The 18,421-nt window shown below is 45.9% G+C and overlaps 57 non-coding genes across 57 annotated transcripts; all 57 read left to right on the top strand.

Annotated features, from left to right (window-relative positions):
* Positions 1-129: 129 nt before the first annotated feature.
* On the top strand, positions 130-248 carry LOC114167789. Its single transcript, XR_003600402.1, has one exon. It is a non-coding gene; the product is annotated as a 5S ribosomal RNA (ribosomal RNA).
* A 213-nt stretch (positions 249-461) lies between these two features.
* Positions 462-580, top strand: LOC114167788. Its single transcript, XR_003600401.1, has one exon. It is a non-coding gene; the product is annotated as a 5S ribosomal RNA (ribosomal RNA).
* A 213-nt stretch (positions 581-793) lies between these two features.
* On the top strand, positions 794-912 carry LOC114167787. The gene has a single exon (XR_003600400.1). It is a non-coding gene; the product is annotated as a 5S ribosomal RNA (ribosomal RNA).
* A 205-nt stretch (positions 913-1,117) lies between these two features.
* On the top strand, positions 1,118-1,236 carry LOC114167786. The gene has a single exon (XR_003600399.1). It is a non-coding gene; the product is annotated as a 5S ribosomal RNA (ribosomal RNA).
* Positions 1,237-1,419: 183 nt separating this feature from the next.
* On the top strand, positions 1,420-1,537 carry LOC114167843. The gene has a single exon (XR_003600453.1). It is a non-coding gene; the product is annotated as a 5S ribosomal RNA (ribosomal RNA).
* Positions 1,538-1,749: 212 nt separating this feature from the next.
* Positions 1,750-1,868, top strand: LOC114167785. Its single transcript, XR_003600398.1, has one exon. It is a non-coding gene; the product is annotated as a 5S ribosomal RNA (ribosomal RNA).
* Positions 1,869-2,079: 211 nt separating this feature from the next.
* LOC114167784 lies at positions 2,080-2,198 on the top strand. The gene has a single exon (XR_003600397.1). It is a non-coding gene; the product is annotated as a 5S ribosomal RNA (ribosomal RNA).
* A 211-nt stretch (positions 2,199-2,409) lies between these two features.
* Positions 2,410-2,528, top strand: LOC114167783. The gene has a single exon (XR_003600396.1). It is a non-coding gene; the product is annotated as a 5S ribosomal RNA (ribosomal RNA).
* Positions 2,529-2,710: 182 nt separating this feature from the next.
* On the top strand, positions 2,711-2,829 carry LOC114167781. Its single transcript, XR_003600394.1, has one exon. It is a non-coding gene; the product is annotated as a 5S ribosomal RNA (ribosomal RNA).
* Positions 2,830-3,043: 214 nt separating this feature from the next.
* LOC114167780 lies at positions 3,044-3,162 on the top strand. The gene has a single exon (XR_003600393.1). It is a non-coding gene; the product is annotated as a 5S ribosomal RNA (ribosomal RNA).
* Positions 3,163-3,374: 212 nt separating this feature from the next.
* Positions 3,375-3,493, top strand: LOC114167779. Its single transcript, XR_003600392.1, has one exon. It is a non-coding gene; the product is annotated as a 5S ribosomal RNA (ribosomal RNA).
* A 198-nt stretch (positions 3,494-3,691) lies between these two features.
* Positions 3,692-3,810, top strand: LOC114167778. The gene has a single exon (XR_003600391.1). It is a non-coding gene; the product is annotated as a 5S ribosomal RNA (ribosomal RNA).
* A 208-nt stretch (positions 3,811-4,018) lies between these two features.
* On the top strand, positions 4,019-4,137 carry LOC114167777. The gene has a single exon (XR_003600390.1). It is a non-coding gene; the product is annotated as a 5S ribosomal RNA (ribosomal RNA).
* A 211-nt stretch (positions 4,138-4,348) lies between these two features.
* Positions 4,349-4,467, top strand: LOC114167776. Its single transcript, XR_003600389.1, has one exon. It is a non-coding gene; the product is annotated as a 5S ribosomal RNA (ribosomal RNA).
* A 214-nt stretch (positions 4,468-4,681) lies between these two features.
* Positions 4,682-4,800, top strand: LOC114167775. The gene has a single exon (XR_003600388.1). It is a non-coding gene; the product is annotated as a 5S ribosomal RNA (ribosomal RNA).
* Positions 4,801-5,010: 210 nt separating this feature from the next.
* Positions 5,011-5,129, top strand: LOC114167774. The gene has a single exon (XR_003600387.1). It is a non-coding gene; the product is annotated as a 5S ribosomal RNA (ribosomal RNA).
* Positions 5,130-5,334: 205 nt separating this feature from the next.
* LOC114167773 lies at positions 5,335-5,453 on the top strand. The gene has a single exon (XR_003600386.1). It is a non-coding gene; the product is annotated as a 5S ribosomal RNA (ribosomal RNA).
* Positions 5,454-5,663: 210 nt separating this feature from the next.
* On the top strand, positions 5,664-5,782 carry LOC114167772. The gene has a single exon (XR_003600385.1). It is a non-coding gene; the product is annotated as a 5S ribosomal RNA (ribosomal RNA).
* A 183-nt stretch (positions 5,783-5,965) lies between these two features.
* LOC114167770 lies at positions 5,966-6,084 on the top strand. The gene has a single exon (XR_003600383.1). It is a non-coding gene; the product is annotated as a 5S ribosomal RNA (ribosomal RNA).
* Positions 6,085-6,266: 182 nt separating this feature from the next.
* LOC114167842 lies at positions 6,267-6,384 on the top strand. Its single transcript, XR_003600452.1, has one exon. It is a non-coding gene; the product is annotated as a 5S ribosomal RNA (ribosomal RNA).
* Positions 6,385-6,595: 211 nt separating this feature from the next.
* On the top strand, positions 6,596-6,714 carry LOC114167769. The gene has a single exon (XR_003600382.1). It is a non-coding gene; the product is annotated as a 5S ribosomal RNA (ribosomal RNA).
* A 207-nt stretch (positions 6,715-6,921) lies between these two features.
* On the top strand, positions 6,922-7,040 carry LOC114167768. Its single transcript, XR_003600381.1, has one exon. It is a non-coding gene; the product is annotated as a 5S ribosomal RNA (ribosomal RNA).
* A 213-nt stretch (positions 7,041-7,253) lies between these two features.
* On the top strand, positions 7,254-7,372 carry LOC114167766. The gene has a single exon (XR_003600380.1). It is a non-coding gene; the product is annotated as a 5S ribosomal RNA (ribosomal RNA).
* Positions 7,373-7,584: 212 nt separating this feature from the next.
* Positions 7,585-7,703, top strand: LOC114167765. Its single transcript, XR_003600379.1, has one exon. It is a non-coding gene; the product is annotated as a 5S ribosomal RNA (ribosomal RNA).
* Positions 7,704-7,886: 183 nt separating this feature from the next.
* LOC114167764 lies at positions 7,887-8,005 on the top strand. The gene has a single exon (XR_003600378.1). It is a non-coding gene; the product is annotated as a 5S ribosomal RNA (ribosomal RNA).
* A 185-nt stretch (positions 8,006-8,190) lies between these two features.
* On the top strand, positions 8,191-8,309 carry LOC114167763. The gene has a single exon (XR_003600377.1). It is a non-coding gene; the product is annotated as a 5S ribosomal RNA (ribosomal RNA).
* A 212-nt stretch (positions 8,310-8,521) lies between these two features.
* Positions 8,522-8,640, top strand: LOC114167762. Its single transcript, XR_003600376.1, has one exon. It is a non-coding gene; the product is annotated as a 5S ribosomal RNA (ribosomal RNA).
* A 184-nt stretch (positions 8,641-8,824) lies between these two features.
* LOC114167761 lies at positions 8,825-8,943 on the top strand. Its single transcript, XR_003600375.1, has one exon. It is a non-coding gene; the product is annotated as a 5S ribosomal RNA (ribosomal RNA).
* Positions 8,944-9,139: 196 nt separating this feature from the next.
* LOC114167760 lies at positions 9,140-9,258 on the top strand. The gene has a single exon (XR_003600374.1). It is a non-coding gene; the product is annotated as a 5S ribosomal RNA (ribosomal RNA).
* A 212-nt stretch (positions 9,259-9,470) lies between these two features.
* On the top strand, positions 9,471-9,589 carry LOC114167758. The gene has a single exon (XR_003600372.1). It is a non-coding gene; the product is annotated as a 5S ribosomal RNA (ribosomal RNA).
* Positions 9,590-9,771: 182 nt separating this feature from the next.
* Positions 9,772-9,890, top strand: LOC114167813. The gene has a single exon (XR_003600424.1). It is a non-coding gene; the product is annotated as a 5S ribosomal RNA (ribosomal RNA).
* Positions 9,891-10,097: 207 nt separating this feature from the next.
* On the top strand, positions 10,098-10,216 carry LOC114167757. The gene has a single exon (XR_003600371.1). It is a non-coding gene; the product is annotated as a 5S ribosomal RNA (ribosomal RNA).
* A 213-nt stretch (positions 10,217-10,429) lies between these two features.
* Positions 10,430-10,548, top strand: LOC114167756. The gene has a single exon (XR_003600370.1). It is a non-coding gene; the product is annotated as a 5S ribosomal RNA (ribosomal RNA).
* A 214-nt stretch (positions 10,549-10,762) lies between these two features.
* Positions 10,763-10,881, top strand: LOC114167755. The gene has a single exon (XR_003600369.1). It is a non-coding gene; the product is annotated as a 5S ribosomal RNA (ribosomal RNA).
* Positions 10,882-11,065: 184 nt separating this feature from the next.
* On the top strand, positions 11,066-11,184 carry LOC114167754. Its single transcript, XR_003600368.1, has one exon. It is a non-coding gene; the product is annotated as a 5S ribosomal RNA (ribosomal RNA).
* A 183-nt stretch (positions 11,185-11,367) lies between these two features.
* On the top strand, positions 11,368-11,486 carry LOC114167753. The gene has a single exon (XR_003600367.1). It is a non-coding gene; the product is annotated as a 5S ribosomal RNA (ribosomal RNA).
* A 214-nt stretch (positions 11,487-11,700) lies between these two features.
* LOC114167752 lies at positions 11,701-11,819 on the top strand. The gene has a single exon (XR_003600366.1). It is a non-coding gene; the product is annotated as a 5S ribosomal RNA (ribosomal RNA).
* A 214-nt stretch (positions 11,820-12,033) lies between these two features.
* LOC114167751 lies at positions 12,034-12,152 on the top strand. The gene has a single exon (XR_003600365.1). It is a non-coding gene; the product is annotated as a 5S ribosomal RNA (ribosomal RNA).
* A 211-nt stretch (positions 12,153-12,363) lies between these two features.
* LOC114167750 lies at positions 12,364-12,482 on the top strand. Its single transcript, XR_003600364.1, has one exon. It is a non-coding gene; the product is annotated as a 5S ribosomal RNA (ribosomal RNA).
* Positions 12,483-12,665: 183 nt separating this feature from the next.
* On the top strand, positions 12,666-12,784 carry LOC114167749. The gene has a single exon (XR_003600363.1). It is a non-coding gene; the product is annotated as a 5S ribosomal RNA (ribosomal RNA).
* Positions 12,785-12,997: 213 nt separating this feature from the next.
* LOC114167747 lies at positions 12,998-13,116 on the top strand. The gene has a single exon (XR_003600361.1). It is a non-coding gene; the product is annotated as a 5S ribosomal RNA (ribosomal RNA).
* A 213-nt stretch (positions 13,117-13,329) lies between these two features.
* Positions 13,330-13,448, top strand: LOC114167746. The gene has a single exon (XR_003600360.1). It is a non-coding gene; the product is annotated as a 5S ribosomal RNA (ribosomal RNA).
* A 213-nt stretch (positions 13,449-13,661) lies between these two features.
* On the top strand, positions 13,662-13,780 carry LOC114167745. Its single transcript, XR_003600359.1, has one exon. It is a non-coding gene; the product is annotated as a 5S ribosomal RNA (ribosomal RNA).
* A 183-nt stretch (positions 13,781-13,963) lies between these two features.
* LOC114167744 lies at positions 13,964-14,082 on the top strand. Its single transcript, XR_003600358.1, has one exon. It is a non-coding gene; the product is annotated as a 5S ribosomal RNA (ribosomal RNA).
* Positions 14,083-14,265: 183 nt separating this feature from the next.
* On the top strand, positions 14,266-14,384 carry LOC114167743. Its single transcript, XR_003600357.1, has one exon. It is a non-coding gene; the product is annotated as a 5S ribosomal RNA (ribosomal RNA).
* A 214-nt stretch (positions 14,385-14,598) lies between these two features.
* LOC114167742 lies at positions 14,599-14,717 on the top strand. The gene has a single exon (XR_003600356.1). It is a non-coding gene; the product is annotated as a 5S ribosomal RNA (ribosomal RNA).
* A 211-nt stretch (positions 14,718-14,928) lies between these two features.
* On the top strand, positions 14,929-15,047 carry LOC114167740. The gene has a single exon (XR_003600355.1). It is a non-coding gene; the product is annotated as a 5S ribosomal RNA (ribosomal RNA).
* A 186-nt stretch (positions 15,048-15,233) lies between these two features.
* Positions 15,234-15,352, top strand: LOC114167739. Its single transcript, XR_003600354.1, has one exon. It is a non-coding gene; the product is annotated as a 5S ribosomal RNA (ribosomal RNA).
* Positions 15,353-15,535: 183 nt separating this feature from the next.
* Positions 15,536-15,654, top strand: LOC114167738. The gene has a single exon (XR_003600353.1). It is a non-coding gene; the product is annotated as a 5S ribosomal RNA (ribosomal RNA).
* A 214-nt stretch (positions 15,655-15,868) lies between these two features.
* Positions 15,869-15,987, top strand: LOC114167737. The gene has a single exon (XR_003600352.1). It is a non-coding gene; the product is annotated as a 5S ribosomal RNA (ribosomal RNA).
* Positions 15,988-16,200: 213 nt separating this feature from the next.
* On the top strand, positions 16,201-16,319 carry LOC114167735. The gene has a single exon (XR_003600349.1). It is a non-coding gene; the product is annotated as a 5S ribosomal RNA (ribosomal RNA).
* A 214-nt stretch (positions 16,320-16,533) lies between these two features.
* Positions 16,534-16,652, top strand: LOC114167734. Its single transcript, XR_003600348.1, has one exon. It is a non-coding gene; the product is annotated as a 5S ribosomal RNA (ribosomal RNA).
* Positions 16,653-16,861: 209 nt separating this feature from the next.
* On the top strand, positions 16,862-16,980 carry LOC114167733. Its single transcript, XR_003600347.1, has one exon. It is a non-coding gene; the product is annotated as a 5S ribosomal RNA (ribosomal RNA).
* A 187-nt stretch (positions 16,981-17,167) lies between these two features.
* Positions 17,168-17,285, top strand: LOC114167917. Its single transcript, XR_003600522.1, has one exon. It is a non-coding gene; the product is annotated as a 5S ribosomal RNA (ribosomal RNA).
* Positions 17,286-17,497: 212 nt separating this feature from the next.
* LOC114167732 lies at positions 17,498-17,616 on the top strand. The gene has a single exon (XR_003600346.1). It is a non-coding gene; the product is annotated as a 5S ribosomal RNA (ribosomal RNA).
* A 214-nt stretch (positions 17,617-17,830) lies between these two features.
* LOC114167731 lies at positions 17,831-17,949 on the top strand. Its single transcript, XR_003600345.1, has one exon. It is a non-coding gene; the product is annotated as a 5S ribosomal RNA (ribosomal RNA).
* Positions 17,950-18,134: 185 nt separating this feature from the next.
* LOC114167730 lies at positions 18,135-18,253 on the top strand. The gene has a single exon (XR_003600344.1). It is a non-coding gene; the product is annotated as a 5S ribosomal RNA (ribosomal RNA).
* The last annotated feature ends 168 nt before the right edge of the window (positions 18,254-18,421 follow it).

Here is an 18,421-nt window from a genome sequence, read left to right as displayed (position 1 = left end):
AACTACTGTTACCAAAATTTATTCGGACACAAACAACCCACTTCACGTCCCCGGCCCCGCGCCTCACCAAGTTTTCAAACTTAGGCCCAATGCGAAACCCATATATACATTGATCGTGCAATACTTGACAGGTGCGATCATACCAGCACTAATGCACCGGATCCCATCAGAACTCCGCAGTTAAGCGTGCTTGGGCGAGAGTAGTACTAGGATGGGTGACCTCCTGGGAAGTCCTCGTGTTGCACCTCTTTTTTACGTTTTTTTCTTTCTTTTACGCCATTTTCATCACCGTTTTTGCAATTAAATCCAATAGTACCACCTAAATGACTCAAACTACTGTTACCAAAATTTATTCGGACACAAACAACCCACTTCACGTCCCCGGGCCCCGCGCCTCACCAAGTTTTCAAACTTAGGCCCAATGCGAAACCCATATATACATTGATCGTGCAATACTTGACAGGTGCGATCATACCAGCACTAATGCACCGGATCCCATCAGAACTCCGCAGTTAAGCGTGCTTGGGCGAGAGTAGTACTAGGATGGGTGACCTCCTGGGAAGTCCTCGTGTTGCACCTCTTTTTTACGTTTTTTTCTTTCTTTTACGCCATTTTCATCACCGTTTTTTGCAATTAAATCCAATAGTACCACCTAAATGACTCAAACTACTGTTACCAAATTTATTCGGACACAAACAACCCACTTCACGTCCCCGGGCCCCGCGCCTCACCAAGTTTTCAAACTTAGGCCCAATGCGAAACCCATATATACATTGATCGTGCAATACTTGACAGGTGCGATCATACCAGCACTAATGCACCGGATCCCATCAGAACTCCGCAGTTAAGCGTGCTTGGGCGAGAGTAGTACTAGGATGGGTGACCTCCTGGGAAGTCCTCGTGTTGCACCTCTTTTTTACGTTTTTTTCTTTCTTTTACGCCATTTTCATCACCGTTTTTTGCAATTAAATCCAATAGTACCACCTAAATGACTCAAAACTTACCAATATTCGACACAAACAACCCACTTCACGTCCCCGGGCCCCGCGCCTCACCAAGTTTTCAAACTTAGGCCCAATGCGAAACCCATATATACATTGATCGTGCAATACTTGACAGGTGCGATCATACCAGCACTAATGCACCGGATCCCATCAGAACTCCGCAGTTAAGCGTGCTTGGGCGAGAGTAGTACTAGGATGGGTGACCTCCTGGGAAGTCCTCGTGTTGCACCTCTTTTTTACGTTTTTTTCTTTCTTTTACGCCATTTTCATCACCGTTTTTTGCAATTAAATCCAATAGTACCACCTAAATGACACAAACAACCCACTTCACGTCCCCGGGCCCCGCGCCTCACCAAGTTTTCAAACTTAGGCCCAATGCGAAACCCATATATACATTGATCGTGCAATACTTGACAGGTGCGATCATACCAGCACTAATGCACCGGATCCCATCAGAACTCCGCAGTTAAGGTGCTTGGGCGAGAGTAGTACTAGGATGGGTGACCTCCTGGGAAGTCCTCGTGTTGCACCTCTTTTTACGTTTTTTTCTTTCTTTTACGCCATTTTCATCACCGTTTTTTGCAATTAAATCCAATAGTACCACCTAAATGACTCAAACTACTGTTACCAAAATTATTCGGACACAAACAACCCACTTCACGTCCCCGGGCCCCGCGCCTCACCAAGTTTTCAAACTTAGGCCCAATGCGAAACCCATATATACATTGATCGTGCAATACTTGACAGGTGCGATCATACCAGCACTAATGCACCGGATCCCATCAGAACTCCGCAGTTAAGCGTGCTTGGGCGAGAGTAGTACTAGGATGGGTGACCTCCTGGGAAGTCCTCGTGTTGCACCTCTTTTTTACGTTTTTTTCTTTCTTTTACGCCATTTTCATCACCGTTTTTTGCAATTAAATCCAATAGTACCACCTAAATGATCAAACTACTGTACCAAAATTATTCGGACACAAACAACCCACTTCACGTCCCCGGGCCCCGCGCCTCACCAAGTTTTCAAACTTAGGCCCAATGCGAAACCCATATATACATTGATCGTGCAATACTTGACAGGTGCGATCATACCAGCACTAATGCACCGGATCCCATCAGAACTCCGCAGTTAAGCGTGCTTGGGCGAGAGTAGTACTAGGATGGGTGACCTCCTGGGAAGTCCTCGTGTTGCACCTCTTTTTTACGTTTTTTTCTTTCTTTTACGCCATTTTCATCACCGTTTTTTGCAATTAAATCCAATAGTACCACCTAAATGACTCAAACTACTGTACCAAATTTATTCGACACAAACAACCCACTTCACGTCCCCGGGCCCCGCGCCTCACCAAGTTTTCAAACTTAGGCCCAATGCGAAACCCATATATACATTGATCGTGCAATACTTGACAGGTGCGATCATACCAGCACTAATGCACCGGATCCCATCAGAACTCCGCAGTTAAGCGTGCTTGGGCGAGAGTAGTACTAGGATGGGTGACCTCCTGGGAAGTCCTCGTGTTGCACCTCTTTTTTACGTTTTTTTCTTTCTTTTACGCCATTTTCATCACCGTTTTTGCAATTAAATCCAATAGTACCACCTAAATGACACAAACAACCCACTTCACGTCCCCGGGCCCCGCGCCTCACCAAGTTTTCAAACTTAGGCCCAATGCGAAACCCATATATACATTGATCGTGCAATACTTGACAGGTGCGATCATACCAGCACTAATGCACCGGATCCCATCAGAACTCCGCAGTTAAGCGTGCTTGGGCGAGAGTAGTACTAGGATGGGTGACCTCCTGGGAAGTCCTCGTGTTGCACCTCTTTTTTACGTTTTTTTCTTTCTTTTACGCCATTTTCATCACCGTTTTTTGCAATTAAATCCAATAGTACCACCTAAATGACTCAAACTACTGTTACCAAAATTTATTCGGACACAAACAACCCACTTCACGTCCCCGGGCCCCGCGCCTCACCAAGTTTTCAAACTTAGGCCCAATGCGAAACCCATATATACATTGATCGTGCAATACTTGACAGGTGCGATCATACCAGCACTAATGCACCGGATCCCATCAGAACTCCGCAGTTAAGCGTGCTTGGGCGAGAGTAGTACTAGGATGGGTGACCTCCTGGGAAGTCCTCGTGTTGCACCTCTTTTTTACGTTTTTTTCTTTCTTTTACGCCATTTTCATCACCGTTTTTTGCAATTAAATCCAATAGTACCACCTAAATGACTCAAACTACTGTTACCAAAATTATTCGGACACAAACAACCCACTTCACGTCCCGGGCCCCGCGCCTCACCAAGTTTTCAAACTTAGGCCCAATGCGAAACCCATATATACATTGATCGTGCAATACTTGACAGGTGCGATCATACCAGCACTAATGCACCGGATCCCATCAGAACTCCGCAGTTAAGCGTGCTTGGGCGAGAGTAGTACTAGGATGGGTGACCTCCTGGGAAGTCCTCGTGTTGCACCTCTTTTTTACGTTTTTTTCTTTCTTTTACGCCATTTTCATCACCGTTTTTTGCAATTAAATCCAATAGTACCACCTAAATGACTCAAACTACTGTTACACAAACAACCCACTTCACGTCCCCGGGCCCCGCGCCTCACCAAGTTTTCAAACTTAGGCCCAATGCGAAACCCATATATACATTGATCGTGCAATACTTGACAGGTGCGATCATACCAGCACTAATGCACCGGATCCCATCAGAACTCCGCAGTTAAGCGTGCTTGGGCGAGAGTAGTACTAGGATGGGTGACCTCCTGGGAAGTCCTCGTGTTGCACCTCTTTTTTACGTTTTTTTCTTTCTTTTACGCCATTTTCATCACCGTTTTTTGCAATTAAATCCAATAGTACCACCTAAATGACCAAACTACTGTACCAAAATTATTGACACAAACAACCCACTTCACGTCCCCGGCCCCGCGCCTCACCAAGTTTTCAAACTTAGGCCCAATGCGAAACCCATATATACATTGATCGTGCAATACTTGACAGGTGCGATCATACCAGCACTAATGCACCGGATCCCATCAGAACTCCGCAGTTAAGCGTGCTTGGGCGAGAGTAGTACTAGGATGGGTGACCTCCTGGGAAGTCCTCGTGTTGCACCTCTTTTTTACGTTTTTTCTTTCTTTTACGCCATTTTCATCACCGTTTTTTGCAATTAAATCCAATAGTACCACCTAAATGACTCAAACTACTGTTACCAAATTATTCGGACACAAACAACCCACTTCACGTCCCCGGGCCCCGCGCCTCACCAAGTTTTCAAACTTAGGCCCAATGCGAAACCCATATATACATTGATCGTGCAATACTTGACAGGTGCGATCATACCAGCACTAATGCACCGGATCCCATCAGAACTCCGCAGTTAAGCGTGCTTGGGCGAGAGTAGTACTAGGATGGGTGACCTCCTGGGAAGTCCTCGTGTTGCACCTCTTTTTTACGTTTTTTTCTTTCTTTTACGCCATTTTCATCACCGTTTTTTGCAATTAAATCCAATAGTACCACCTAAATGACTCAAACTACTGTTACCAAAATTTATTCGGACACAAACAACCCACTTCACGTCCCCGGGCCCCGCGCCTCACCAAGTTTTCAAACTTAGGCCCAATGCGAAACCCATATATACATTGATCGTGCAATACTTGACAGGTGCGATCATACCAGCACTAATGCACCGGATCCCATCAGAACTCCGCAGTTAAGCGTGCTTGGGCGAGAGTAGTACTAGGATGGGTGACCTCCTGGGAAGTCCTCGTGTTGCACCTCTTTTTTACGTTTTTTTCTTTCTTTTACGCCATTTTCATCACCGTTTTTTGCAATTAAATCCAATAGTACCACCTAAATGATCAAACTACTGTACCAAATTTATTCGGACACAACAACCCACTTCACGTCCCCGGGCCCCGCGCCTCACCAAGTTTTCAAACTTAGGCCCAATGCGAAACCCATATATACATTGATCGTGCAATACTTGACAGGTGCGATCATACCAGCACTAATGCACCGGATCCCATCAGAACTCCGCAGTTAAGCGTGCTTGGGCGAGAGTAGTACTAGGATGGGTGACCTCCTGGGAAGTCCTCGTGTTGCACCTCTTTTTTACGTTTTTTTCTTTCTTTTACGCCATTTTCATCACCGTTTTTGCAATTAAATCCAATAGTACCACCTAAATGATCAACTACTGACAATTATTCGGACACAAACAACCCACTTCACGTCCCCGGGCCCCGCGCCTCACCAAGTTTTCAAACTTAGGCCCAATGCGAAACCCATATATACATTGATCGTGCAATACTTGACAGGTGCGATCATACCAGCACTAATGCACCGGATCCCATCAGAACTCCGCAGTTAAGCGTGCTTGGGCGAGAGTAGTACTAGGATGGGTGACCTCCTGGGAAGTCCTCGTGTTGCACCTCTTTTTTACGTTTTTTTCTTTCTTTTACGCCATTTTCATCACCGTTTTTTGCAATTAAATCCAATAGTACCACCTAAATGACTCAAACTACTGACAAAATTATTCGGACACAAACAACCCACTTCACGTCCCCGGGCCCCGCGCCTCACCAAGTTTTCAAACTTAGGCCCAATGCGAAACCCATATATACATTGATCGTGCAATACTTGACAGGTGCGATCATACCAGCACTAATGCACCGGATCCCATCAGAACTCCGCAGTTAAGCGTGCTTGGGCGAGAGTAGTACTAGGATGGGTGACCTCCTGGGAAGTCCTCGTGTTGCACCTCTTTTTACGTTTTTTTCTTTCTTTTACGCCATTTTCATCACCGTTTTTTGCAATTAAATCCAATAGTACCACCTAAATGACACCAAACAACCCACTTCACGTCCCCGGGCCCCGCGCCTCACCAAGTTTTCAAACTTAGGCCCAATGCGAAACCCATATATACATTGATCGTGCAATACTTGACAGGTGCGATCATACCAGCACTAATGCACCGGATCCCATCAGAACTCCGCAGTTAAGCGTGCTTGGGCGAGAGTAGTACTAGGATGGGTGACCTCCTGGGAAGTCCTCGTGTTGCACCTCTTTTTTACGTTTTTTCTTTCTTTTACGCCATTTTCATCACCGTTTTTTGCAATTAAATCCAATAGTACCACCTAAATGACACAAACAACCCACTTCACGTCCCCGGGCCCCGCGCCTCACCAAGTTTTCAAACTTAGGCCCAATGCGAAACCCATATATACATTGATCGTGCAATACTTGACAGGTGCGATCATACCAGCACTAATGCACCGGATCCCATCAGAACTCCGCAGTTAAGGTGCTTGGGCGAGAGTAGTACTAGGATGGGTGACCTCCTGGGAAGTCCTCGTGTTGCACCTCTTTTTTACGTTTTTTTCTTTCTTTTACGCCATTTTCATCACCGTTTTTTGCAATTAAATCCAATAGTACCACCTAAATGACTCAACTACTGTTACCAAATTTATTCGGACACAAACAACCCACTTCACGTCCCCGGGCCCCGCGCCTCACCAAGTTTCAAACTTAGGCCCAATGCGAAACCCATATATACATTGATCGTGCAATACTTGACAGGTGCGATCATACCAGCACTAATGCACCGGATCCCATCAGAACTCCGCAGTTAAGCGTGCTTGGGCGAGAGTAGTACTAGGATGGGTGACCTCCTGGGAAGTCCTCGTGTTGCACCTCTTTTTTACGTTTTTTTCTTTCTTTTACGCCATTTTCATCACCGTTTTTTGCAATTAAATCCAATAGTACCACCTAAATGACTCAACTATGTTACCAAATTATCGACACAACAACCCACTTCACGTCCCCGGGCCCCGCGCCTCACCAAGTTTTCAAACTTAGGCCCAATGCGAAACCCATATATACATTGATCGTGCAATACTTGACAGGTGCGATCATACCAGCACTAATGCACCGGATCCCATCAGAACTCCGCAGTTAAGCGTGCTTGGGCGAGAGTAGTACTAGGATGGGTGACCTCCTGGGAAGTCCTCGTGTTGCACCTCTTTTTTACGTTTTTTTCTTTCTTTTACGCCATTTTCATCACCGTTTTTTGCAATTAAATCCAATAGTACCACCTAAATGACTCAAACTACTGTTACCAAAATTTATTCGACACAAACAACCCACTTCACGTCCCCGGGCCCCGCGCCTCACCAAGTTTTCAAACTTAGGCCCAATGCGAAACCCATATATACATTGATCGTGCAATACTTGACAGGTGCGATCATACCAGCACTAATGCACCGGATCCCATCAGAACTCCGCAGTTAAGCGTGCTTGGGCGAGAGTAGTACTAGGATGGGTGACCTCCTGGGAAGTCCTCGTGTTGCACCTCTTTTTTACGTTTTTTTCTTTCTTTTACGCCATTTTCATCACCGTTTTTTGCAATTAAATCCAATAGTACCACCTAAATGACTCAAACTACTGTTACCAAAATTATTCGGACACAAACAACCCACTTCACGTCCCGGGCCCCGCGCCTCACCAAGTTTTCAAACTTAGGCCCAATGCGAAACCCATATATACATTGATCGTGCAATACTTGACAGGTGCGATCATACCAGCACTAATGCACCGGATCCCATCAGAACTCCGCAGTTAAGCGTGCTTGGGCGAGAGTAGTACTAGGATGGGTGACCTCCTGGGAAGTCCTCGTGTTGCACCTCTTTTTTACGTTTTTTTCTTTCTTTTACGCCATTTTCATCACCGTTTTTTGCAATTAAATCCAATAGTACCACCTAAATGACACAAACAACCCACTTCACGTCCCCGGGCCCCGCGCCTCACCAAGTTTTCAAACTTAGGCCCAATGCGAAACCCATATATACATTGATCGTGCAATACTTGACAGGTGCGATCATACCAGCACTAATGCACCGGATCCCATCAGAACTCCGCAGTTAAGCGTGCTTGGGCGAGAGTAGTACTAGGATGGGTGACCTCCTGGGAAGTCCTCGTGTTGCACCTCTTTTTTACGTTTTTTTCTTTCTTTTACGCCATTTTCATCACCGTTTTTTGCAATTAAATCCAATAGTACCACCTAAATGACACACAAACAACCCACTTCACGTCCCCGGGCCCCGCGCCTCACCAAGTTTTCAAACTTAGGCCCAATGCGAAACCCATATATACATTGATCGTGCAATACTTGACAGGTGCGATCATACCAGCACTAATGCACCGGATCCCATCAGAACTCCGCAGTTAAGCGTGCTTGGGCGAGAGTAGTACTAGGATGGGTGACCTCCTGGGAAGTCCTCGTGTTGCACCTCTTTTTTACGTTTTTTTCTTTCTTTTACGCCATTTTCATCACCGTTTTTTGCAATTAAATCCAATAGTACCACCTAAATGACTCAAACTACTGTTACCAAATTATTCGGACACAAACAACCCACTTCACGTCCCCGGGCCCCGCGCCTCACCAAGTTTTCAAACTTAGGCCCAATGCGAAACCCATATATACATTGATCGTGCAATACTTGACAGGTGCGATCATACCAGCACTAATGCACCGGATCCCATCAGAACTCCGCAGTTAAGCGTGCTTGGGCGAGAGTAGTACTAGGATGGGTGACCTCCTGGGAAGTCCTCGTGTTGCACCTCTTTTTTACGTTTTTTTCTTTCTTTTACGCCATTTTCATCACCGTTTTTTGCAATTAAATCCAATAGTACCACCTAAATGACCACAAACAACCCACTTCACGTCCCCGGGCCCCGCGCCTCACCAAGTTTTCAAACTTAGGCCCAATGCGAAACCCATATATACATTGATCGTGCAATACTTGACAGGTGCGATCATACCAGCACTAATGCACCGGATCCCATCAGAACTCCGCAGTTAAGCGTGCTTGGGCGAGAGTAGTACTAGGATGGGTGACCTCCTGGGAAGTCCTCGTGTTGCACCTCTTTTTTACGTTTTTTTCTTTCTTTTACGCCATTTTCATCACCGTTTTTTGCAATTAAATCCAATAGTACCACCTAAATGACCACCTAAAATGACACAAACAACCCACTTCACGTCCCCGGGCCCCGCGCCTCACCAAGTTTTCAAACTTAGGCCCAATGCGAAACCCATATATACATTGATCGTGCAATACTTGACAGGTGCGATCATACCAGCACTAATGCACCGGATCCCATCAGAACTCCGCAGTTAAGCGTGCTTGGGCGAGAGTAGTACTAGGATGGGTGACCTCCTGGGAAGTCCTCGTGTTGCACCTCTTTTTTACGTTTTTTTCTTTCTTTTACGCCATTTTCATCACCGTTTTTTGCAATTAAATCCAATAGTACCACCTAAATGACTCAAACTACTGTTACCAAATTTATCGGACACAAACAACCCACTTCACGTCCCCGGGCCCCGCGCCTCACCAAGTTTTCAAACTTAGGCCCAATGCGAAACCCATATATACATTGATCGTGCAATACTTGACAGGTGCGATCATACCAGCACTAATGCACCGGATCCCATCAGAACTCCGCAGTTAAGCGTGCTTGGGCGAGAGTAGTACTAGGATGGGTGACCTCCTGGGAAGTCCTCGTGTTGCACCTCTTTTTACGTTTTTTTCTTTCTTTTACGCCATTTTCATCACCGTTTTTTGCAATTAAATCCAATAGTACCACCTAAATGACACAAACAACCCACTTCACGTCCCCGGGCCCCGCGCCTCACCAAGTTTTCAAACTTAGGCCCAATGCGAAACCCATATATACATTGATCGTGCAATACTTGACAGGTGCGATCATACCAGCACTAATGCACCGGATCCCATCAGAACTCCGCAGTTAAGTGTGCTTGGGCGAGAGTAGTACTAGGATGGGTGACCTCCTGGGAAGTCCTCGTGTTGCACCTCTTTTTTACGTTTTTTTCTTTCTTTTACGCCATTTTCATCACCGTTTTTTGCAATTAAATCCAATAGTACCACCTAAATGACTCAAACACTGACCAAATTTACGACACAAACAACCCACTTCACGTCCCCGGGCCCCGCGCCTCACCAAGTTTTCAAACTTAGGCCCAATGCGAAACCCATATATACATTGATCGTGCAATACTTGACAGGTGCGATCATACCAGCACTAATGCACCGGATCCCATCAGAACTCCGCAGTTAAGCGTGCTTGGGCGAGAGTAGTACTAGGATGGGTGACCTCCTGGGAAGTCCTCGTGTTGCACCTCTTTTTTACGTTTTTTTCTTTCTTTTACGCCATTTTCATCACCGTTTTTTGCAATTAAATCCAATAGTACCACCTAAATGACTCAAACTACTGTTACCAAAATTATTCGGACACAAACAACCCACTTCACGTCCCCGGGCCCCGCGCCTCACCAAGTTTTCAAACTTAGGCCCAATGCGAAACCCATATATACATTGATCGTGCAATACTTGACAGGTGCGATCATACCAGCACTAATGCACCGGATCCCATCAGAACTCCGCAGTTAAGCGTGCTTGGGCGAGAGTAGTACTAGGATGGGTGACCTCCTGGGAAGTCCTCGTGTTGCACCTCTTTTTTACGTTTTTTTCTTTCTTTTACGCCATTTTCATCACCGTTTTTTGCAATTAAATCCAATAGTACCACCTAAATGACTCAAACTACTGTTACCAAAATTTATTCGGACACAAACAACCCACTTCACGTCCCCGGGCCCCGCGCCTCACCAAGTTTTCAAACTTAGGCCCAATGCGAAACCCATATATACATTGATCGTGCAATACTTGACAGGTGCGATCATACCAGCACTAATGCACCGGATCCCATCAGAACTCCGCAGTTAAGCGTGCTTGGGCGAGAGTAGTACTAGGATGGGTGACCTCCTGGGAAGTCCTCGTGTTGCACCTCTTTTTTACGTTTTTTTCTTTCTTTTACGCCATTTTCATCACCGTTTTTTGCAATTAAATCCAATAGTACCACCTAAATGACACAAACAACCCCACTTCACGTCCCCGGGCCCCGCGCCTCACCAAGTTTTCAAACTTAGGCCCAATGCGAAACCCATATATACATTGATCGTGCAATACTTGACAGGTGCGATCATACCAGCACTAATGCACCGGATCCCATCAGAACTCCGCAGTTAAGCGTGCTTGGGCGAGAGTAGTACTAGGATGGGTGACCTCCTGGGAAGTCCTCGTGTTGCACCTCTTTTTTACGTTTTTTTCTTTCTTTTACGCCATTTTCATCACCGTTTTTTGCAATTAAATCCAATAGTACCACCTAAATGACACAAACAACCCACTTCACGTCCCCGGGCCCCGCGCCTCACCAAGTTTTCAAACTTAGGCCCAATGCGAAACCCATATATACATTGATCGTGCAATACTTGACAGGTGCGATCATACCAGCACTAATGCACCGGATCCCATCAGAACTCCGCAGTTAAGCGTGCTTGGGCGAGAGTAGTACTAGGATGGGTGACCTCCTGGGAAGTCCTCGTGTTGCACCTCTTTTTTACGTTTTTTTCTTTCTTTTACGCCATTTTCATCACCGTTTTTTGCAATTAAATCCAATAGTACCACCTAAATGACTCAAACTACTGTTACCAAAATTTATTCGGACACAAACAACCCACTTCACGTCCCCGGGCCCCGCGCCTCACCAAGTTTTCAAACTTAGGCCCAATGCGAAACCCATATATACATTGATCGTGCAATACTTGACAGGTGCGATCATACCAGCACTAATGCACCGGATCCCATCAGAACTCCGCAGTTAAGCGTGCTTGGGCGAGAGTAGTACTAGGATGGGTGACCTCCTGGGAAGTCCTCGTGTTGCACCTCTTTTTTACGTTTTTTTCTTTCTTTTACGCCATTTTCATCACCGTTTTTTGCAATTAAATCCAATAGTACCACCTAAATGACTCAAACTACTGTTACCAAAATTTATTCGGACACAAACAACCCACTTCACGTCCCCGGGCCCCGCGCCTCACCAAGTTTTCAAACTTAGGCCCAATGCGAAACCCATATATACATTGATCGTGCAATACTTGACAGGTGCGATCATACCAGCACTAATGCACCGGATCCCATCAGAACTCCGCAGTTAAGCGTGCTTGGGCGAGAGTAGTACTAGGATGGGTGACCTCCTGGGAAGTCCTCGTGTTGCACCTCTTTTTTACGTTTTTTTCTTTCTTTTACGCCATTTTCATCACCGTTTTTTGCAATTAAATCCAATAGTACCACCTAAATGACTCAAACTACTGTTACCAAATTATTCGGACACAACAACCCACTTCACGTCCCCGGGCCCCGCGCCTCACCAAGTTTTCAAACTTAGGCCCAATGCGAAACCCATATATACATTGATCGTGCAATACTTGACAGGTGCGATCATACCAGCACTAATGCACCGGATCCCATCAGAACTCCGCAGTTAAGCGTGCTTGGGCGAGAGTAGTACTAGGATGGGTGACCTCCTGGGAAGTCCTCGTGTTGCACCTCTTTTTTACGTTTTTTTCTTTCTTTTACGCCATTTTCATCACCGTTTTTTGCAATTAAATCCAATAGTACCACCTAAATGACACAAACAACCCACTTCACGTCCCCGGGCCCCGCGCCTCACCAAGTTTTCAAACTTAGGCCCAATGCGAAACCCATATATACATTGATCGTGCAATACTTGACAGGTGCGATCATACCAGCACTAATGCACCGGATCCCATCAGAACTCCGCAGTTAAGCGTGCTTGGGCGAGAGTAGTACTAGGATGGGTGACCTCCTGGGAAGTCCTCGTGTTGCACCTCTTTTTTACGTTTTTTTCTTTCTTTTACGCCATTTTCATCACCGTTTTTTGCAATTAAATCCAATAGTACCACCTAAATGACTCAAACTACTGTTACCAAATTTATTCGGACACAAACAACCCACTTCACGTCCCCGGGCCCCGCGCCTCACCAAGTTTTCAAACTTAGGCCCAATGCGAAACCCATATATACATTGATCGTGCAATACTTGACAGGTGCGATCATACCAGCACTAATGCACCGGATCCCATCAGAACTCCGCAGTTAAGCGTGCTTGGGCGAGAGTAGTACTAGGATGGGTGACCTCCTGGGAAGTCCTCGTGTTGCACCTCTTTTTTACGTTTTTTTCTTTCTTTTACGCCATTTTCATCACCGTTTTTTGCAATTAAATCCAATAGTACCACCTAAATGACTCAAACTACTGTACCAAAATTTATTCGGACACAAACAACCCACTTCACGTCCCCGGGCCCCGCGCCTCACCAAGTTTTCAAACTTAGGCCCAATGCGAAACCCATATATACATTGATCGTGCAATACTTGACAGGTGCGATCATACCAGCACTAATGCACCGGATCCCATCAGAACTCCGCAGTTAAGCGTGCTTGGGCGAGAGTAGTACTAGGATGGGTGACCTCCTGGGAAGTCCTCGTGTTGCACCTCTTTTTTACGTTTTTTTCTTTCTTTTACGCCATTTTCATCACCGTTTTTTGCAATTAAATCCAATAGTACCACCTAAATGACTCAAACTACTGTTACCAAATTTATTCGGACACAAACAACCCACTTCACGTCCCCGGGCCCCGCGCCTCACCAAGTTTTCAAACTTAGGCCCAATGCGAAACCCATATATACATTGATCGTGCAATACTTGACAGGTGCGATCATACCAGCACTAATGCACCGGATCCCATCAGAACTCCGCAGTTAAGCGTGCTTGGGCGAGAGTAGTACTAGGATGGGTGACCTCCTGGGAAGTCCTCGTGTTGCACCTCTTTTTTACGTTTTTTTCTTTCTTTTACGCCATTTTCATCACCGTTTTTTGCAATTAAATCCAATAGTACCACCTAAATGACACAAACAACCCACTTCACGTCCCCGGGCCCCGCGCCTCACCAAGTTTTCAAACTTAGGCCCAATGCGAAACCCATATATACATTGATCGTGCAATACTTGACAGGTGCGATCATACCAGCACTAATGCACCGGATCCCATCAGAACTCCGCAGTTAAGCGTGCTTGGGCGAGAGTAGTACTAGGATGGGTGACCTCCTGGGAAGTCCTCGTGTTGCACCTCTTTTTTACGTTTTTTTCTTTCTTTTACGCCATTTTCATCACCGTTTTTTGCAATTAAATCCAATAGTACCACCTAAATGACACAAACAACCCACTTCACGTCCCCGGGCCCCGCGCCTCACCAAGTTTTCAAACTTAGGCCCAATGCGAAACCCATATATACATTGATCGTGCAATACTTGACAGGTGCGATCATACCAGCACTAATGCACCGGATCCCATCAGAACTCCGCAGTTAAGCGTGCTTGGGCGAGAGTAGTACTAGGATGGGTGACCTCCTGGGAAGTCCTCGTGTTGCACCTCTTTTTTACGTTTTTTTCTTTCTTTTACGCCATTTTCATCACCGTTTTTTGCAATTAAATCCAATAGTACCACCTAAATGACTCAAACTACTGTTACCAAAATTTATTCGGACACAAACAACCCACTTCACGTCCCCGGGCCCCGCGCCTCACCAAGTTTTCAAACTTAGGCCCAATGCGAAACCCATATATACATTGATCGTGCAATACTTGACAGGTGCGATCATACCAGCACTAATGCACCGGATCCCATCAGAACTCCGCAGTTAAGCGTGCTTGGGCGAGAGTAGTACTAGGATGGGTGACCTCCTGGGAAGTCCTCGTGTTGCACCTCTTTTTACGTTTTTTTCTTTCTTTTACGCCATTTTCATCACCGTTTTTTGCAATTAAATCCAATAGTACCACCTAAATGACTCAAACTACTGTACCAAATTTATTCGGACACAAACAACCCACTTCACGTCCCCGGGCCCCGCGCCTCACCAAGTTTTCAAACTTAGGCCCAATGCGAAACCCATATATACATTGATCGTGCAATACTTGACAGGTGCGATCATACCAGCACTAATGCACCGGATCCCATCAGAACTCCGCAGTTAAGCGTGCTTGGGCGAGAGTAGTACTAGGATGGGTGACCTCCTGGGAAGTCCTCGTGTTGCACCTCTTTTTTACGTTTTTTTCTTTCTTTTACGCCATTTTCATCACCGTTTTTTGCAATTAAATCCAATAGTACCACCTAAATGACACACCAAACAACCCACTTCACGTCCCCGGGCCCCGCGCCTCACCAAGTTTTCAAACTTAGGCCCAATGCGAAACCCATATATACATTGATCGTGCAATACTTGACAGGTGCGATCATACCAGCACTAATGCACCGGATCCCATCAGAACTCCGCAGTTAAGCGTGCTTGGGCGAGAGTAGTACTAGGATGGGTGACCTCCTGGGAAGTCCTCGTGTTGCACCTCTTTTTTACGTTTTTTTCTTTCTTTTACGCCATTTTCATCACCGTTTTTTGCAATTAAATCCAATAGTACCACCTAAATGACACAAACAACCCACTTCACGTCCCCGGGCCCCGCGCCTCACCAAGTTTTCAAACTTAGGCCCAATGCGAAACCCATATATACATTGATCGTGCAATACTTGACAGGTGCGATCATACCAGCACTAATGCACCGGATCCCATCAGAACTCCGCAGTTAAGCGTGCTTGGGCGAGAGTAGTACTAGGATGGGTGACCTCCTGGGAAGTCCTCGTGTTGCACCTCTTTTTTACGTTTTTTTCTTTCTTTTACGCCATTTTCATCACCGTTTTTTGCAATTAAATCCAATAGTACCACCTAAATGACTCAAACTACTGTTACCAAAATTTATTCGGACACAAACAACCCACTTCACGTCCCCGGGCCCCGCGCCTCACCAAGTTTTCAAACTTAGGCCCAATGCGAAACCCATATATACATTGATCGTGCAATACTTGACAGGTGCGATCATACCAGCACTAATGCACCGGATCCCATCAGAACTCCGCAGTTAAGCGTGCTTGGGCGAGAGTAGTACTAGGATGGGTGACCTCCTGGGAAGTCCTCGTGTTGCACCTCTTTTTTACGTTTTTTTCTTTCTTTTACGCCATTTTCATCACCGTTTTTGCAATTAAATCCAATAGTACCACCTAAATGACTCAAACTACTGTTACCAAAATTTATTCGGACACAAACAACCCACTTCACGTCCCCGGGCCCCGCGCCTCACCAAGTTTTCAAACTTAGGCCCAATGCGAAACCCATATATACATTGATCGTGCAATACTTGACAGGTGCGATCATACCAGCACTAATGCACCGGATCCCATCAGAACTCCGCAGTTAAGCGTGCTTGGGCGAGAGTAGTACTAGGATGGGTGACCTCCTGGGAAGTCCTCGTGTTGCACCTCTTTTTTACGTTTTTTTCTTTCTTTTACGCCATTTTCATCACCGTTTTTTGCAATTAAATCCAATAGTACCACCTAAATGACTCAAACTACTGTTACCAAAATTTATTCGGACACAAACAACCCACTTCACGTCCCCGGGCCCCGCGCCTCACCAAGTTTTCAAACTTAGGCCCAATGCGAAACCCATATATACATTGATCGTGCAATACTTGACAGGTGCGATCATACCAGCACTAATGCACCGGATCCCATCAGAACTCCGCAGTTAAGCGTGCTTGGGCGAGAGTAGTACTAGGATGGGTGACCTCCTGGGAAGTCCTCGTGTTGCACCTCTTTTTTACGTTTTTTTCTTTCTTTTACGCCATTTTCATCACCGTTTTTTGCAATTAAATCCAATAGTACCACCTAAATGACTCAAACTACTTACCAAATTATCGGACACAAACAACCCACTTCACGTCCCCGGGCCCCGCGCCTCACCAAGTTTTCAAACTTAGGCCCAATGCGAAACCCATATATACATTGATCGTGCAATACTTGACAGGTGCGATCATACCAGCACTAATGCACCGGATCCCATCAGAACTCCGCAGTTAAGCGTGCTTGGGCGAGAGTAGTACTAGGATGGGTGACCTCCTGGGAAGTCCTCGTGTTGCACCTCTTTTTTACGTTTTTTTCTTTCTTTTACGCCATTTTCATCACCGTTTTTTGCAATTAAATCCAATAGTACCACCTAAATGACACACAAACAACACCCACTTCACGTCCCCGGGCCCCGCGCCTCACCAAGTTTTCAAACTTAGGCCCAATGCGAAACCCATATATACATTGATCGTGCAATACTTGACAGGTGCGATCATACCAGCACTAATGCACCGGATCCCATCAGAACTCCGCAGTTAAGCGTGCTTGGCGAGAGTAGTACTAGGATGGGTGACCTCCTGGGAAGTCCTCGTGTTGCACCTCTTTTTTACGTTTTTTTCTTTCTTTTACGCCATTTTCATCACCGTTTTTTGCAATTAAATCCAATAGTACCACCTAAATGACTCAAACTACTTACCAAAATTTATTCGGACACAAACAACCCACTTCACGTCCCCGGGCCCCGCGCCTCACCAAGTTTTCAAACTTAGGCCCAATGCGAAACCCATATATACATTGATCGTGCAATACTTGACAGGTGCGATCATACCAGCACTAATGCACCGGATCCCATCAGAACTCCGCAGTTAAGCGTGCTTGGGCGAGAGTAGTACTAGGATGGGTGACCTCCTGGGAAGTCCTCGTGTTGCACCTCTTTTTTACGTTTTTTTCTTTCTTTTACGCCATTTTCATCACCGTTTTTTGCAATTAAATCCAATAGTACCACCTAAATGACTCAAACTACTGTTACCAAAATTTATTCGGACACAAACAACCCACTTCACGTCCCCGGGCCCCGCGCCTCACCAAGTTTTCAAACTTAGGCCCAATGCGAAACCCATATATACATTGATCGTGCAATACTTGACAGGTGCGATCATACCAGCACTAATGCACCGGATCCCATCAGAACTCCGCAGTTAAGCGTGCTTGGGCGAGAGTAGTACTAGGATGGGTGACCTCCTGGGAAGTCCTCGTGTTGCACCTCTTTTTTACGTTTTTTTCTTTCTTTTACGCCATTTTCATCACCGTTTTTTGCAATTAAATCCAATAGTACCACCTAAATGACACACAAACAACCCACTTCACGTCCCCGGGCCCCGCGCCTCACCAAGTTTTCAAACTTAGGCCCAATGCGAAACCCATATATACATTGATCGTGCAATACTTGACAGGTGCGATCATACCAGCACTAATGCACCGGATCCCATCAGAACTCCGCAGTTAAGCGTGCTTGGGCGAGAGTAGTACTAGGATGGGTGACCTCCTGGGAAGTCCTCGTGTTGCACCTCTTTTTTACGTTTTTTTCTTTCTTTTACGCCATTTTCATCACCGTTTTTTGCAATTAAATCCAATAGTACCACCTAAATGACTCAAACTACTGTTACCAAAATTTATTCGGACACAAACAACCCACTTCACGTCCCCGGGCCCGCGCCTCACCAAGTTTTCAAACTTAG

The sequence above is a fragment of the Vigna unguiculata genome, chromosome 10 (assembly GCF_004118075.2).
Source record: "Vigna unguiculata cultivar IT97K-499-35 chromosome 10, ASM411807v1, whole genome shotgun sequence".
NCBI classification, from domain to species: Eukaryota; Viridiplantae; Streptophyta; class Magnoliopsida; order Fabales; family Fabaceae; genus Vigna; species Vigna unguiculata.
This window is presented reverse-complemented; position numbering and strand designations above follow the sequence as displayed.